Below are 16433 nucleotides of genomic sequence, written 5' to 3'. Positions count from 1 at the left end.
ACTCAGTATGAACGTGACTCACCTAAGGTGAACGTTTTCTGTGCCATTTCAGCCAATAACGTTTTTGGTCCCTTTTTCTTTGAAGGTGCTACTGTAACTGGACTAGATGTTAGAGAATTGGCTGTTCCCTCAGCTCGAACAAGAAGCACAATAATTCATATTTCAGCAGGATGGAGCGCCACCACATTGGCACTTATCTGTCCGTAACTACCTGAACGTCAACTACCCGAGGCGATGGATTGGCCGCCAGGCAGCCCGTGACAGAGCACTTTCATCACTGGCCTTCAAGAAGCCCTGATCTAACCCCCTGCGATTTTTTCTTATGGGGGTATGTTAAGGATATGGTGTTTTGGCCACCTCTCCCAGCCACCACTGATGATTTGAAACGAGAAATAACAGCAGCTATCCAAACTGTTACGCCTGATATGCTACAGAGAGTGTGGAACGAGTTGGAGTATCGGGTTGATATTGCTCGTGTGTCTGGAGGGGGCCATATTGAACATCTCTGAACTTGTTTTTCAGTGAAAAAAACCTTTTTAAATACTCTTTGTAATGATGTATAACAGAAAGTTATATTATGTTTCTTTCATTAAATACACATTTTTAAAGTTGTGGTATTCTTTTTGAATCACCCTGTATTATGAAAAGGATAGATTGCTACTCACCATGTAGCGTAGATGCAGAGTTGCAGATAGGCATAACATAAAGATTATCAAACAAATTAGCATTCCTTTTGGCCAAAAAGGCTCTCATTGGAAACACACACACACACACACACACACACACACACACACACACACACACACACACACACACACACACACACAGAGTCAGATGTCAGTTTGTGGGATGGAGTGGAGTTCCATGCCAGATGCACTTGTTGGTCAATACAGGGACGGTTGATGCTGTTTGTGGCTGATGCTGGAGTTGTCGACCGATGATATCCTGTATGTGCTCCATTGGAGACAGATGTGATTGAGCAGGCCGAGGCAACATGTCGACACACGGTGGAGCACGTCGGGTTACGACAGTGGTATGTGGGCAAACGTTATCCTGTTGGCAAATGCCCACTGGAATGCTGCTCGTGAATGCCAGTACAACAGGTTGAATCACCAGATCTTTGTACGAATTTGCAGTCACGGTGCGTGGAGTAAGCACGAGAGTGCTCATGTTGTCATATGTAATCACACCCTAAATTGTAACTCCAGATGTGGTCTAGCATGCAGACAGGTTGGTTGCGGGCCCTCAATTGGCACTCTCCTAACCGAAACGAGGTCATCACTGGCACAGAGACAGGAGCAGCCATCGTCAGAAAACGCGACAGACCTCCACCCTGACCTCCAATGAGCTCTTGCTGGACATCACTGAAGTCACAAATGGCAGTGGTTTGGAGTCAGTGAAATGAATTTTACAGGGCACCTGTCTTGGAGCTGTCCTCGAAGTAACTGATTTGTAACAGTTCGTTGTGTAATTGGGATGCCAACTGCTGCCCCTTGCTGCTGCAGATGTAATACGATGTGCCACAGCGTTACGCCAAACTCAATTGTCTTCCCTCTCAGTAGTGGCAGGTGTCCACCGAGACCAGTCTTCTTGTGAATGTACATTCTCGTGACCACCACTGCCAGCAATCGTTGACAGTGGATACATTACTGCCAAGTCTTTTCTGCAATATTCCAGAAGGAACATCCAGCTTCTAGTAGCCATATAATTTGACTTCTTTCAAAACTGGTGAGGTGTCAGTTATTCTGTCTTTGTCGCCTAATGCATTCTTGACTAACATCAACTCACAGCATCTAATCTCACAGGTAACTAATGCTCATGGTTGTAACACTATATATTTATGAGAAGTTTGCCACTGGATTGAGGACTTTTCAGTAGGGAGGACTAAGCATGTTATCTTTTATGGAGAGTCATTGTCAGATGTAGAAGTAACTTCAGGGTTGTGCCAGGGAAGGGTGTCGAGTCCTTTACTGTTCGTATTGTATATTAATGCGATTGCAGACAATATTAATACTTATCTCAGACTTTCGCAGGTGGTGCAGTTATCTGTGATGAAGTACTGTCTGGAAGAAGGTGCATAAATATTGTCAGCTATTGATAAGATAGCAAAGTGTTGCGAAGATTGACAACTTGCTCTAAATGTTCAGAAAGGTAAAATTGTGCACTTCACAAAACAAAAATATATTTAATATCAGTGAGTTAGTGTTATAATCGGGCAACACGTGCAAATATTTAGATGTAACAATATCCCCATGAACCATGGACCTTGCCGTTGGTGGGGAGGCTTGCGTGCCTCAGCGATACAGATGGCCGTACCGTAGGTGCAACCACAACGGAGGGGTATCTGTTGAGAGGCCAGACAAACGTGTGGTTACTGAAGAGGGGCAGCAGCCATTTCAGTAGTTGCAGGGGCAACAGTCTGGATGATTGACTGATCTGGCCTTGTAACACTAACCAAAATAGCCTTGCTGTTCTGGTACTGCCAACGGCTGAAAGCAAGGGGAAACTACAGCCGTAATTTTTGCCGAGGGCATGCAGCTTTACTGTATGGTTAAATGATGATGGCGTCCTCTTGGGTAAAATATTCCGGAGGTAAAATTGTCCCCCATTCGGATCTCCGAGCTGGGACTACTCAGGAGGACGTTGTTATCAGGAAAAAGAAAACTGGCATTCTACGGATCGGAGCGTGGAATGTCAGATCCCTTAATCGGGCAGGTAGGTTAGAAAATTTAAAAAGGGAAATGGATAGTTTAAAGTTAGATATAGTGGGAATTAGTGAAGTTCCATGGCAGGGGGAACAAGACTTCTGGTCAGGTGAATATAGGGTTATAAATACAAAATCAAATAGGGGTAATGCAGGAGTAGGTTTAATAATGAATAAAAAAAATAGGAGTGCGGGTAAGCTACTACAAACAGCATAGTGAACGCATTATTGTGGCAAAGATAGACACGAAGCCCATGCCTACTACAGTAATACAAGTTTATATGCCGTCTAGCTCTGCAGATGACGAAGAAATTGAAGAAATGTATGATGAGATAAAAGAGATTATTCAGGTAGTGAAGGGAGACGAAAATTTAATAGTCACGGGTGCTTGGTGTTCGGTAGTAGGTAAAGGAAGAGAAGGAAACGTAGTAGGTGAATATGGATTGGGGGTAAGAAATGAAAGAGGAAGCCGTCTGGTAGAATTTTGCACAGAGCATAACTTAATCATAGCTAACACTTGGTTCAAGAATCATGAAAGAAGGTTGTATACATGGAAGAATCCTGGAGATACTAAAAGGTGTCAGATAGATTATATAATGGTAAGACAGAGATTTAGGAACCAGGTTTTAAATTGTAAGACATTTCCAGGGGCAGATGTGGACTCTGACCACAATCTATTGGTTATGAACTGTAGATTAAAACTGAAGAAACTGCAAAAAGGTGGGAATTTAAGGAGATGGGACCTGGACGAACTGACTAAACCAGAGGTTGTACAGAGTTTCAGGGACAGCATAAGGGAACAATTGACAGGAATGGGGGGAAAGAAATACAGTAGAAGAATGGGTAGCTCTGAGGGATGAAGTAGGGAAGGCAGCAGAGGATCAAGTAGGTAAAAAGACGAGGGCTAGTAGAAACCCTTGGGTAACAGAAGAAATATTGAATTTAATTGATGAAAGGAGAAAATATAAAAACGCAGTAAATGAAGCAGGCAGAAAGAAATACAAACGTCTCAAAAATGAGATCGACAGGTAGTGCAAAATGGCTAAACAGGGATGGCTAAACAGGGATGGCTAGAGGACAAATGTAAGGATGTAGAGGCTTATCTCACTAGGGGTAGGATAGGTACTGCCTACAGGAAAATTAATGAGACCTTTGGAGAAAGGAGACCCACGTGCATGAATATCAAGAGCTTTGATGTAAACCTAGTTTTAAGCAAAGAAGGGAAAGCAGAAAGGTGGAAGGAGTATACAGAGGGTCTATACAAGGGCGATGTACTTGAGGACAATATTATGGAAATGTAAGACGATGTAGATGAAGATCAAATGGGAGATACAATGCTGCGTGAAGAGTTTGACAGAGCACTGAAAGACCTGAGTCGAAACAAGGCCCCGGGAGTAGACAACATTCCATTAGAACTACTGATGGCATTGGGAGAGCCAGTCCTGACAAAACTCTACCACCTGGTGAGTAAGATGTATGAGACAGGCGAAATTCCCTCAGACTTCAAGAAGAATATAATAATTCCAATCCCAAAGAAAGCAGGTGTTGACAGATGCGAAAATTACTGAACTATCAGTTTAATAAGTCACAGCTGCGAAGTACTAACGCGAATTCTTTACAGAGGAATGGAAAAATGGTAGAAGCTGACCTCGGCGTAGATCAGTTTGGATTCTGCAGAGATGTTGGAACACGTGAGGCAATACTGACCTTACGACTTATTTTAGAAGAAAGATTAAGGAAAGGCAAACCTACGTTTCTAGCATTTGTAGACTTATAGAAAGCTTTTGATAATGTTGACTGGAATACTCTCTTTCAAATTCTGAAGGTGGCAGGGGTAAAATACAGGGAGCGAAAGACTATTTACAATTTGTACAGAAACCAGTTACACGAGTCGAGGGGTATGAAAGGGAAGCAGTGGTTGGGAAGGGAGTGAGACAGGGTTGTAGCCTCTCCCTGATGTTATTCAATCTGTATATTGAGCAAGCAGTAAAGGAAACAAAAGAAAAATTCGGAGTAGGTATTAAAATTCATGGAGAAGAAATAAAAACGTTGAGGTTCGCCGATGACATTGTAATTCTGTCAGAGACAGCAAAGGACTTGGAAGAGCAGCTGAACGGAATGGACAGTGTCTTGAAAGGAGGATATAAGATGAACATCAACAAAAGCAAAATGAGGATAATGAAATGTAGTCGAATTAAGTCGGGTGATGCTCAAGCAATTAGATTGGGGAATGAGACAGTTAAAGTAATAAAGGAGTTCTGCTATTTGGGGAGCAAAATAACTGTTGATGGTAGACACTTCGTCCAGTGTTGCTGTAGCTTTTGATATTGTACAAACTGGCAAAGGTTCAGATTCATCGTTGTCTTTACTTTCTTCACTTATCGATATCGTCAATTGAAGACCTCCTACGATTCCAATTTTTCTCGAAGTAAGTCCGTGCTCTGTTTACATTGAAAAAAATACTCAGCTGAATAACTTTTGATCTTTAACCTCCAGAATTTTTCAGATGGAACCAAGGGTAGATAGTGGCCTCCGAGCTGTTTCTTTACTTACATCTGTACCTTTGTTGAATTACATTATCATAGTGCAAGTTGGTAAGTTCGATTATTACTTTCATCAAATAGTGTGTTGTATCCTAATGCCTAAAAGTAACAACTTTGGATGAATAGCAATTTTTAGTTTTTTTTATTTTGCACTATACATGTATATCTTCACAACTTAAGACTTTAGTAACTTTGAACCTATACGAGATATTAACAAATGGTTTCTATTGTATGATAAGATAACTCATAAAATTTCTTTTACCTTCCAGGTCATACAATTTTGATGCAAAAGTGAACCTGAAAACATGATAAAATGTGGACGTCTCTGGAGAAAGCTCAGTGTGTGGGGCCTGGTAGATACAGACGATACCTGATACCCAAATGCAACAAACCTTTCAGACTTGGAATACATCATTTATGGAAACAGGTAGTGTTCTCCATAAAAAAAACAGGGCTGGTCACCACGAGTTTCAGATGCCATTGTGGACAGGGTACGGCAGGCGTTTGCAAGGAGTTCTATAAAATCTGTATGTACTGCAGCCAGGGAGTTGGAAATGAGAAGATCGACATGGCACAATCTCTTGCATAAGAGGTAATGGCTCTAGCCCTACATGCAGCTGCTTCAGACATTTAACCCTATGACAAACCTAGGTGCGAACAATTTGCAGTGGATATTTTATGCAAGATTGATGCAAGCATTGACTTTTTGGAAAAGATTCCTTTCTCTGATATGGCAACATTTCGTGTATCCAGCAAACTGAATTGTCATAATATTCATATGTAGGATTTGCAGCATCCTCGTGTTACACATGAAATGGAAAGACACAGTCGTAAGGTCAATGTTTGGTGCAGACTGATCCCCAGTTGCATCACTGATTCACTCTTTCCCATCACTGCCATCAACAGTGGTGTTAACGTGGACATGCTACAATAGTTTAATGTGCCACAATTCAAACACCTGCAGCCTGGTGTCATATTTCAGTAAGACAGGGCATCACTTCACTGGCCCCTAAATGTACTTCAATTTCTATATAAAAGGTTTCCAGGTAGGTGGATTGGACGAGATGGTCCAACTTCAGGTGCACCATGATCCCCTGACCTTACACCACTAATTTTTTCCTGGGGTTTTGTGAAGGATGCGGTATATTGAACCAGGGCTAGAGACCTACAGGAATTGAAGGCACACATTTGCAATCCATTCGAACATGTTACCATGGAGACCTTGAATCGTATGTGGAGAGAAATGGAATTCCAACTAGGCATTATCCGTCCTATTAAGGGTGTACGCATTGATTTGTGTGAATGAGGAAACAAAATTTAGTTATCTGATCGCGTAAATTTTATTTGTATGAAAATAGATCACTCACTGAATTGTTGAATTTCATTATTCAGTTCACTCTAGATCCTGCTATTCTCAAATTACTGTTGCTCAGTTCCATGGGTGAACTTCAGCTCTGCTTTCAGTTGTTGGTAAATCTACAGTGGGCTATCTTTCTCAGTAGCAATGTAAAAAGCATCAGTGTGTGCTATGTCCAAGAAGTTATTGTGAAGGAAAAGGAACTGTGTTTTCTTATGAACTTCTGCTGATCGAGCTTGTATTTGTAGTGGCCTCCATTGTTCATAGAAAGCTTGTAATTCTGATACATAATTTCTCGGCTCCTGTGCCAGAATTTGTGGTCTTTCTCGTAGTAAATAGTCACATCCCCCACATCTAGTGTGACACTTTGTAGCTTAGTTAATTTTCTCATCTGTAAGTTGTAAAACAAAAGAAAACCTTTAATTTTTGGTTGAGTGACAGTAGTTTTTTCATTACTTCATGCAAGTAATATCAAAGATTTTAGATGTTGCTTATGAAATACTCACTGCTGATCCATTTTCAGTTACTTGTGGACCAGCCTGTTTGCATAGTGCTCATATCCTCAGCTAAAACTTGCAAAGTAACATCCATGGACTTTGCTTGTTTTGTGAAAGTTATATGTTTACATCCTTTCTCTGTGTTGAGTTTTAGGTAGCCAGTGGGAGGACAGTAAATGGTAACCAATGAACAGCTTGTAACTAGGTACGCCTTCCTGCAGCTACCTTTTGTTTCACTTTCTCATTTTTCTGCTTACAGGAGTTCCTGTTACATATACAGCACTTGACACTGCTTGTGAGAAAACATTATTAATCAGCGTTGATGGTGAACTTGGTCCCTAGCACCCACTAGTGGGCGTCTCCACTTCCATAGCAGGCAGTAGACAGTTGGACCCTAAAATATTTATATTAGGGTTTCACAAAACTTTGAAAAAAATATTTGGTTAGTGATTATTATTTTATGCTTTAAATTGATGCAACTCTGCTTTATATATTTTATAATGTGAAGTTACATTCCCACTTTATAAATCGTCATTACAGTGGAATGGTGGATAGTTAGAAAATTTTAATATGAAAGCTACATTTTCCTAGATGTGGATAAATTTATTGCCTGTGGAATGCGCTTGTCTTCTGCTGTCCGAAGTGGGCCGCAGGACACTGTGTTTTTCTAGGTGCTGGGGCAGTGCATGTACAAACATCAGAAATTGAAAGTTGTGTTTTTTATAATTCGACAACTGGACATGATAGTGATAGGAGAACTATCTTCTTACATCTTTCATTAACCCAATGAAAATTTTGTGCTATTTTTCACGCTAATCAATGTTTATCGTGCCATACCTCCCAAACTAGGTGTTGTACAACACAATTTCATAACTGGCTTCAGTATCACATGTTAACGGGAGGAAACTTACTGGCCAATAGAGTTAGTAACAGTGAAGTAATAAATTAAAATGTGTTACTTGGAATTTTTAGCAAACCAGCATTTGAAATGTATTATTTGACAAACTTTTTCACTTTACATTTTTTTTGTGGGAGATCAGAGCAAGAAAAACTTTCGGAAAGATTTGAAAACATTTTAACAGTTTGTTGGAAGTGTGTGGGTGCTACAGTTTTCGGTAGATGAGAGTAATATTTTTTGGTTCATTGATGCCATGCGAGTTCAAGCGTGCTGCAAGGAACATTTTGGTATTAAAGGCACAGTGGACTGCGGCGCAACAGTAGGTAGCGGAGGCAGCGAAGGCAAAAGGTGTAGTGGAGCGTGCAGTCTAAAAGGAAGGACTTTGTGTATTATTGTATTCAGAAAGTGCAAAGCAGTCACAATTCTTGTGTTGTGAAGGAGCATATAACATTTTAGTAATAACAGTTGCTAGACGGTGCACAAGAGTGCCATCTCCCAAGTAACAACATCCAACTCATTATAAAAAGTGGTTAAAGCTCAGTACACCAAATTCATATTCTTGAGGAAAAAGACCCTGTTTCACAAAGCGCCTAGCATCTAGCACACATTGGTCTATCGCTTATTCGTATGATATTGAACCTCATCCCTGTTGGTTTTTGAACAAATTCTAAGTTGGTTTCTAAATGGATCATAAGTTGATTTTTGAATGTGTGCATAATGTACATGATATTTCTGCCATAGGAATCCCAGTCCCATCTAGAAATAAATTTTCCTGCAGACAAAAGGGTACGGGGCTATATGAGCTAAGCAGAATAAAGCCGAACGGGTGAATGCCAGTCGCTGTATATGTGGTTGACTGGGTTTGCAAATAATCAGCTTTGTTATAATTACTAGCGAAATCCATAGATTCAGACTACCAGAGTGGAAATAGATAAGTAACAGGAATAACAGGTAACAAAGATCATGTATTATCTTCTCGGTGTATCCAAGAAAATGAGATTTTGACAGAAAATTTGTGGCCAGACCGCTAGTAAGGGCCAGTTGTACAATCCCCAGCCAGCAGCCACTAAAGTTCTATTCTGGGAGTAGCGCGGCAAACGTGTTGTACGAACACGTAATAACTCCTAACTGAAGAATAAATGCGGTGTAACTAAACTGGTGATTGTGGCCAGGTTAAGCGGAGAAGTAGTTTTGACACTGGCAGGAATAGTTACTGAATTAGTCATGACAAGATTGTTTGTTAGAACGAGGAAGAAGAAGAAGAAAACGGGGACATCACACAAATTGTGGAAGAATACGACAATCCCAAATTTATATAAAAATTTTGTACTACTACTCTTCGATCTCATACTTCAGAAGCCAGAGAGTATGAATGAAATGTGAAACTATTTCCTAACATACGTTTTGCTTGTCATTTAATATTGGTACTTCATGAATTATATTCTGTCGTGTTACAAAAATGACCATTTGTACCATAACAGTCTCATTTATTTGGTGTGTGTTAAAATTGCTGAAATATTAGGCAGGCCTATTTAATTTTATCTAGCAGACAGTGACGAAATACATATAAACAGACTGAGAAACCACACCAGTCTTAGGTACTACTTGTATTAACAGCTATTCCAGTGTTAAAGGACAACATTGAGTTTTCCTGTTCAAAATATTTGACAGACTTTGATGAGGTAATAGATTCTTTTGCAGAAAGGAAAGCACGCCATGTAAAGCTGTAGCAAGATTAGAGAAAAAAATGCTAGGGCTTCAGGATTGAAGAAATATGTACTACTGTCTTGCTTGTTTCTTGTCTTTACTGGTTTCATGGATCATATATTTAATTTTATTAATAGGCAACAAAGAGTTTCTGAGGAGTTCTTGTTCTCCAGGTTACAAATTCCATCCAGTATTAACTGTGAGTTATTTTTGAGGGGGGGGGGGGGGGCGGCAGGATGTCAAACCGGCCGACTATACGACATTTTAATTTCAACTGTCCTGAATATAGTTTGATGGCACCCATCACAAAATATTACACGTTTGAATTCCACAGAGTGAAATACAGTGACATGCAGTTGAAGAATACCATGTGAAGAGGCATGACGCTGCACTTTCGCACACTTAAGACCAAATAATATCTTAGATTTCCTTGAAGACATATGTTTTGTGTATCAGACTCTTCAGAAAGATGTGCGCTACAAGGTGAACATATTTTATATATTTGATAAGTCGATTTTTAAAATTTTTGGCGTCCTACCTCAAATGCTGGAGGGAGGGGGAGTGCCAGTATCTAGTATTGCCCCTTTCGGAAATATTGTAGATCTGAGGCTGATAAACGAGTTGTATGGGGGAGGTGGGTAGTCTCCTGTGACCCGTGTTTATGTTTGAAAACAAAATGGATTTCTGCGGCTGGGAGTTATCAAGTGAATTAAAATACATTCACATAATTACGGAAGGCTAAAATATGTTATTACGAGTGTAATCCCAAAAGTAAGGTCTCCTATTTTTGTTATAAGTACAGAACTCTCTTTGTGTGGCAGTTGGTCACACTGTTATTGAGAGTGCTTCACGTGTTGTGTGTAAACATGCACACGTCACGCTGAGGCACTCAGTCTTGGCTTGGCAGCCATTGAGAATGTAGCTCCTGTTGGATGTTACTGGCAAGTGCGAATTGCGTGCAGTTATTCGGTTTTTTGAATGCAAAGGAAACTGCGCCAATTAAAATCCATTGCCAATTGACGGAAGTGTATGGTGAGTCGTGCATGGATGTCAAAAATGTTCGTAGAATTTTAACGGAAACATTGAACTTCCGGAAGGTGCGTGTAAGATGCTGACCAAGGACCACATGCGGCAAAGGGTTGATGCTTCCCGTGCATTTCTTCACCGCCTTGCACCCAAACAGGCCAACTTTCTTGACTCAATTCTCACGGGTGACGAAATCTGATCATACAACTTTACACCTGAGACCAAGCAACAATCACACCAGTGGCCGCATCCTTCTTCACCAAAGCTGTGGAAATTCAAACACACACAGTCTGCCGGTAAAGTCGTGACAACCGTTTTTTGGGATCTGAAAGGGGTACCGTTTGTCGACTTTACACCCACTGGCACCACAGTTAACGCTGACAGGTACTGTGGGACTGGAAAAACTCAAGCGGGCAATTCAGAACAGGAGAAGAGGAATGATGAACAAGGGTGTACACATTCTCCGTGACAACGTTCGCCCACACATCACTCGGCAAACTGTTGCTCTCCTGCAACAGTTCCAGTGGAACATAATCACCCACCCACCCTATAGTCCTTAACTGGCGCGCAGTGACTCTCACCTGTTCCCTGGGTTAAAAGAACAGTTGGCCAGAAAGTGATTCACCTCCTGAACAGCATGGCGGCAAGCTGGTATAACACGGGTAATTATGTTGAAAAATAGTTAAATGTTAAAGCTGTAAACTGATGTAAACCGCTGTGGAAATAACAGCGCTATGTACTTCAAAAATAGGAGACTTTTTTTTTTCTTGGGATTAGCCTCGTAGTTGCAGATTTTATTTTATTCCCACACTTCTGACAGTCAAGCATTAATCACCTTGCAGACCAATGAAGCAAGGTAACGGCTGATAAACTGTGGCCCTCGTATGTGGGCCAAAAGTTGACAAAATTCCAGGGCTAGAAAGTTTTAACAGCCGGGACGTCAATGCTTATCGGACTTTTCACATCAGAGGTCTACAATAAAGACATGGGTAAATCATATTACCTGCCGTCAATGCCGTTCGTTCTGAGGACCAGGAATCATAGTAAACTAAATGAATAGGAATCTGTGTCAGTGTGGGTTAAAGGTGCTGACCATTGTAAGAGCAATTAAACTTGTAGGTGATCTCGCCCGTTATTACAGAAATGAAATAAATCTTTCCTAGTCCTTACAAAAAAAAAAATTATTAATTACAATATTGCATCAGCCACATGCGAGATGCTCTCTGTGAGTGATCACCTTGTTCGTTACGCAACCGCTTATCGCTCTTTGTTAACAAATGTGACAAGCCAAATGAGACGCACCAACAAATGCATGCTGCTAGTGTAACTACAGGACGTGTCCAGGATATCCACTTTTCAGACTTAGAAAATTTCGGATTCACAGCATTAGCCGAGAACAGCTAAGCGTACATCGAGAACCGGGGGCTCAAGGAGGCAATAGCTTTGCCTATATAAGTAATGAATCTGGAAAGAAGTTGTCAGACTTCGTGCAGCTGCGCGAGCAACAGCATTGGACCACTCACACAGAAGATGCCACTACTTGCTAAACCCCAGATGTGCACAGTGTGTGTGTGTGTGTGTGTGTGTGTGTGTGTGTGTGTGTGTGTGTGTGTGTTCACATTTCCACTTATATGAAATGTCAACTAATCGCTGAAGAGGACGCGGTCCAGAAAATGTTTGGCATGCTGCAACATTTTGTTTGCAAATTTGCTATGTAAACCGTAGCTGTATGTTTTAGAGCTTGTAAACCGCAAACAATAAGGACGTAGAATGAGATTTTCACTCTGCAGCGGAGTGTGCGCTGATATGAAACTTCCTGGCAGATTAAAACTGTGTCCCCGACCGAGACTCGAACTCGGGACCTTTGCCTTTCGCGGGCAAGTGCTCTACCATCTGAGGTATCGAAGCACGACTCATGCCCGGTCCTCAAAGCTTTACTTCTGCCAGTATCTCGTCTCCTACCTGCTAGTTCTGCAAGGTTCGCAGGAGAGCTTCTGTAAAGTTTGGAAGGTAGGAGACGAGATACTGGCAGAAGTAAAGCTGTGAGGACTGGGCGTGAGTCGTGCTTTGGTAGCTCAGATGGTAGAGCACTTGCCCGCGAAAGGCGAAGGTCCCGAGTTCGGGTCTCGGTCGGGCACATAGTTTTACGCTGCCAGGAAGTTTCAATAAGGACATAGTTGTCTCCTTAAGTCACCACGTAGATACATAGATGTCAATATAATTATTAATTTGCAACTTGCCTTCCAGACTGATTTCTTCACATTGTGCGTAAAACACTGTCTCACTCATTTAACACATTCTTTGGTTGCATACGCATGTGCACATGTATACAAACAAAATTGTTTGTATTGCCTTTGATAATTCTAAGTTGAATGTAATAAATAATACAAAACCGAAAAAGCCTGATATTCATTTTGACACACCAAGGACAATAAGATCCAGTGTGTAGTAACATTTTCAAAAGGTTGAGAAACATACCAGTAGTTAGTTCTTATTTTGTACTAATTTTTATGGTGTAATGTCCATTTTATTTAATACATTTATCACAACTTCAACATGTTCATATCTCAACACTCAATGCTTAACTTTGTCCAGTGTTGCTGTAGCTTTTGATATTTTAAGAACTGGAAAAGGTTCACATTCATCCTTGTCTTTACTTTCTTCACTTGTCGATATCGTCAATTGGTAACCTACTTCAATTCCAATTTTTCTCGAAGTAAGTGTATGCTCTGTTTACATTGTAAAAAATACTCAGCCCAATAACTTTTGATCTTTAACCTCCAGAATTTTTCAGATGGAACAAAGGGTAGATAGTGGCCTGTGAGCTGTTTCTTTACTTACTTCTGTACCTTAGTTGAATTACAGTATCATAATGAAAGTTGTTAAGAGTGATTATTACTTTCATGAAATAGTGTGTTGTATCCTAATGCCTGAAAGTAACAGCACTGGATGAATAGCAATTTTTAATGTTTTTGTTTTGCAGTATACATGTATATCTTCACAACTTACGACTTTAGTAACTTCGAAACTATACAAGATATTAACGAATGGTTTCTAGCAAATGATAAGATTACTCATAAAATTTATTTTACCTTCCAGGTCATACAATTTTGATGCGAAATGGAACCTGAAAACCTGCTAAAATGTGGATACCAGTGGATAAAGCTCAATGTGTGTGGCCTGGTATATACAGATGATATCAGATACCGAAGTGCAATGATCCTTTCGGACTTGGAATACATCATTTATGGAAACAGGTAGTGTTCTCCATAAAAAGGGGCTGGTCACCCATCAGTTTCAGATGCCAGTGTGGACAGTGTATGGCAGGCATTTGCAAGGAGTTCTATAAAATCTGTATGTACTGCAGCCAGAGAGTTGGAAATGAGAAGATCGATATTGCACAATGTCTTGCATAAGAGGTAATGGCTCTATCCCTACATGCAGCTGCTTCAGGCATTAAAGCCTATGGACAAACCTAGGTGCGAACAATTTGGAGTGGGTATTTTATGCAGGATTAATGCAACCATTGAATTTTTGGAAAAGATTTCTTCCTTCGATATTGCAACATTTCATGTATCCAGCAAACTGAATTGTCATAACGTTTTTATGTAGGATTTGCCACATCCTCATGTTAGACATGAAATGGAAAGAGACAGTTGTAAGGTCAATGTTAGATGTAGACTGATCCCCAGTTGCATCACTGATTCATTCTTTCCCATCACTGCCATCAACAGTGGTGTTAACATGGACATGCTACAAGAGTTTACTGTGCCACAATTGGAACACCTGCAGCCTGGTGTCATATTCCAGTAAGACAGGGCACCACTTCACTGGCCCCTAAATGTACTTTAATTTCTATGTAAAAGGTTTCCAGGTAGGTGGATTGGACGAGATGGTCCAACTTCAAGTGCACCATGATCCCCTGACCTTACACCACTAATTTTTTCCTGGGGTTTTGTGAAGATGCGGTATATTGAACCAGGACTAGAGACCTACAGGAATTGAAGGCACACATTTGCAATCCACTTGAACATGTCAACATGGAGATCTTGAATAGTACGTGGAGAGAAATGGAATTCCAACTAGGCATTATCCGTCCTATTAAGGGTGTACGCATTGATTTGTGTGAATGAGGAAACAAAATTTAGTTATCTGATCATGTAAATTTTATTTGTGTGAAAATACATAACTTACTTAACTGTTGAATTTCATTATTCAGTACACTCTAGATCCTGCTATTCTGAAATAACTGTTGCTCAGTTCCATGGGTGAACTTCAGGTATCCTTTCAGTTGTTGGTTAATCAACAGTGGGCTGTCTTTTTCAGTAACAATGTAAAAAGCATCAGCATGTGCTATGTCCAAGAAGTTATTTCGAAAAAAAAATCTTTTTTTCTTATGAACTTCTGCTAAAACAGCTTGTATTTGTAGTGGGCTCCATTGTTCATAGAAAGCTTGTTATTTTGATGTATAATTTCTTGCCTCCTGTGCCAGAATTTGTGGTCTTTCCCACATCCCCCACACCAAGTGTGACACTTTGTAGTATAGTTAATTTTCCCATATGTAAATTGTAAAAAAAAAGAAAACCATTAATTTTTATGTGAGTGAGAGTAGTGTTTTCATTATGTCGTGCAGGTAATATCAAAGAATTTAGATATTGCTGATGAAATACTCACTGCTGAGCCATTTTCAGGCTGCTTGTGGGCCAGCCTGTTTGCATAGTGCTCATATCCTCAGCTAAAACTTGCAGAGTAACATCCGTGCATTTCACTTGTTTTGTGAAACTAATATGTTGACATCATTTCTCTGTGTTGAGTTATACGCAGCCAGTGGGTGGACAGTAAATGGCAACCAATCAACAAGTTTTAACTAGGTATACCTTCATGCATGTTTTTCTGCGTGTCAGGGGTTTCTGTTACATACACGGCACTTCACACTGATTGTGAGAAAACATTATTAATCAGCACTGATGGTCAACTTGGTCCCTAGCACCCACTAGTGGGCGTCCGAACCTTCATAGCAGGCAGTAGACAGGTGGAGGTTAAAATATTTACATTAGGGTTTCACAGAAATTTGAAAAAAATATTGGGTTAGTAAGTATTATTCTATACTTTCACTTGATGCAACTCTACTTTATCAATTTTATAACGTTGAGTTACTTCCCCACTTTAGAAATCATCATTACCGTGGAATGGTGGATGGTCAGAAAATTTTAATACTAAAGCTGCATTTTCCTAGATGTAGGAAAATTTATCGCCTGTGGAATGCGCTTGTCTTTTGCTGTCCGAAGTGGGCCGCAGGACACTTTGTGAAATGTTTTTGTAGGTGTGGGGCAGTGCATGTACAAACATAAAAAGTTGAAAGTTGTGTATTTTATAATTCAGCAACTGTACATGACAGTGATATGAGAACTACCTTCTTACGTCTTTCATTAACACAATGAAAATTTGGTGCTACTTTTCATGCTAATCAATATTTTTCACGATTTTTGGACAGCATGTTTGTAGAGATGAAGCAGCAATTAGTATTATTAATCCCACATCAACAACACCATACGAACACACAAGCTGCTACCATGACGACGGCATCCTCGCTACACGGACTAGAGGGTGCCTGATATACGCTTTATAGCCTGTGGCAACGGCGTCCTCTCCACAGGGAGTAGATGGCTCTGTAGTCCTTCCATATTAGCTGTTTTAGTAA

At 40.4% G+C, this 16433-nt stretch overlaps 1 protein-coding gene across 9 annotated transcripts in view; it reads left to right on the top strand.

Moving 5' to 3' along the window:
- The first annotated feature begins 1775 nt into the window (after window positions 1-1775).
- LOC124587769 overlaps window positions 1776-16433 on the top strand; it is a 165754-nt gene continuing 151096 nt past the window's right edge. For 2 of the 9 annotated variants that reach the window (XR_006975652.1, XR_006975658.1), the window contains exons 1-4: window positions 4874-5298; window positions 5517-5839; window positions 7361-7543; window positions 13832-13989. The gene's annotated coding sequence lies outside the window, so the exon portion shown is untranslated. Of the gene's footprint in view, window positions 2152-4873; window positions 5299-5516; window positions 5840-7360; window positions 7544-13831; window positions 13990-16433 lie in introns of those variants that run through there. The other 7 variants (XR_006975654.1, XR_006975657.1, XR_006975655.1 and 4 more) reach the window with 7 other exon arrangements.

Source organism: Schistocerca americana, unplaced genomic scaffold, assembly GCF_021461395.2.
Source record: "Schistocerca americana isolate TAMUIC-IGC-003095 unplaced genomic scaffold, iqSchAmer2.1 HiC_scaffold_62, whole genome shotgun sequence".
NCBI lineage: Eukaryota > Metazoa > Arthropoda > Insecta > Orthoptera > Acrididae > Schistocerca > Schistocerca americana.
This window is presented reverse-complemented; position numbering and strand designations above follow the sequence as displayed.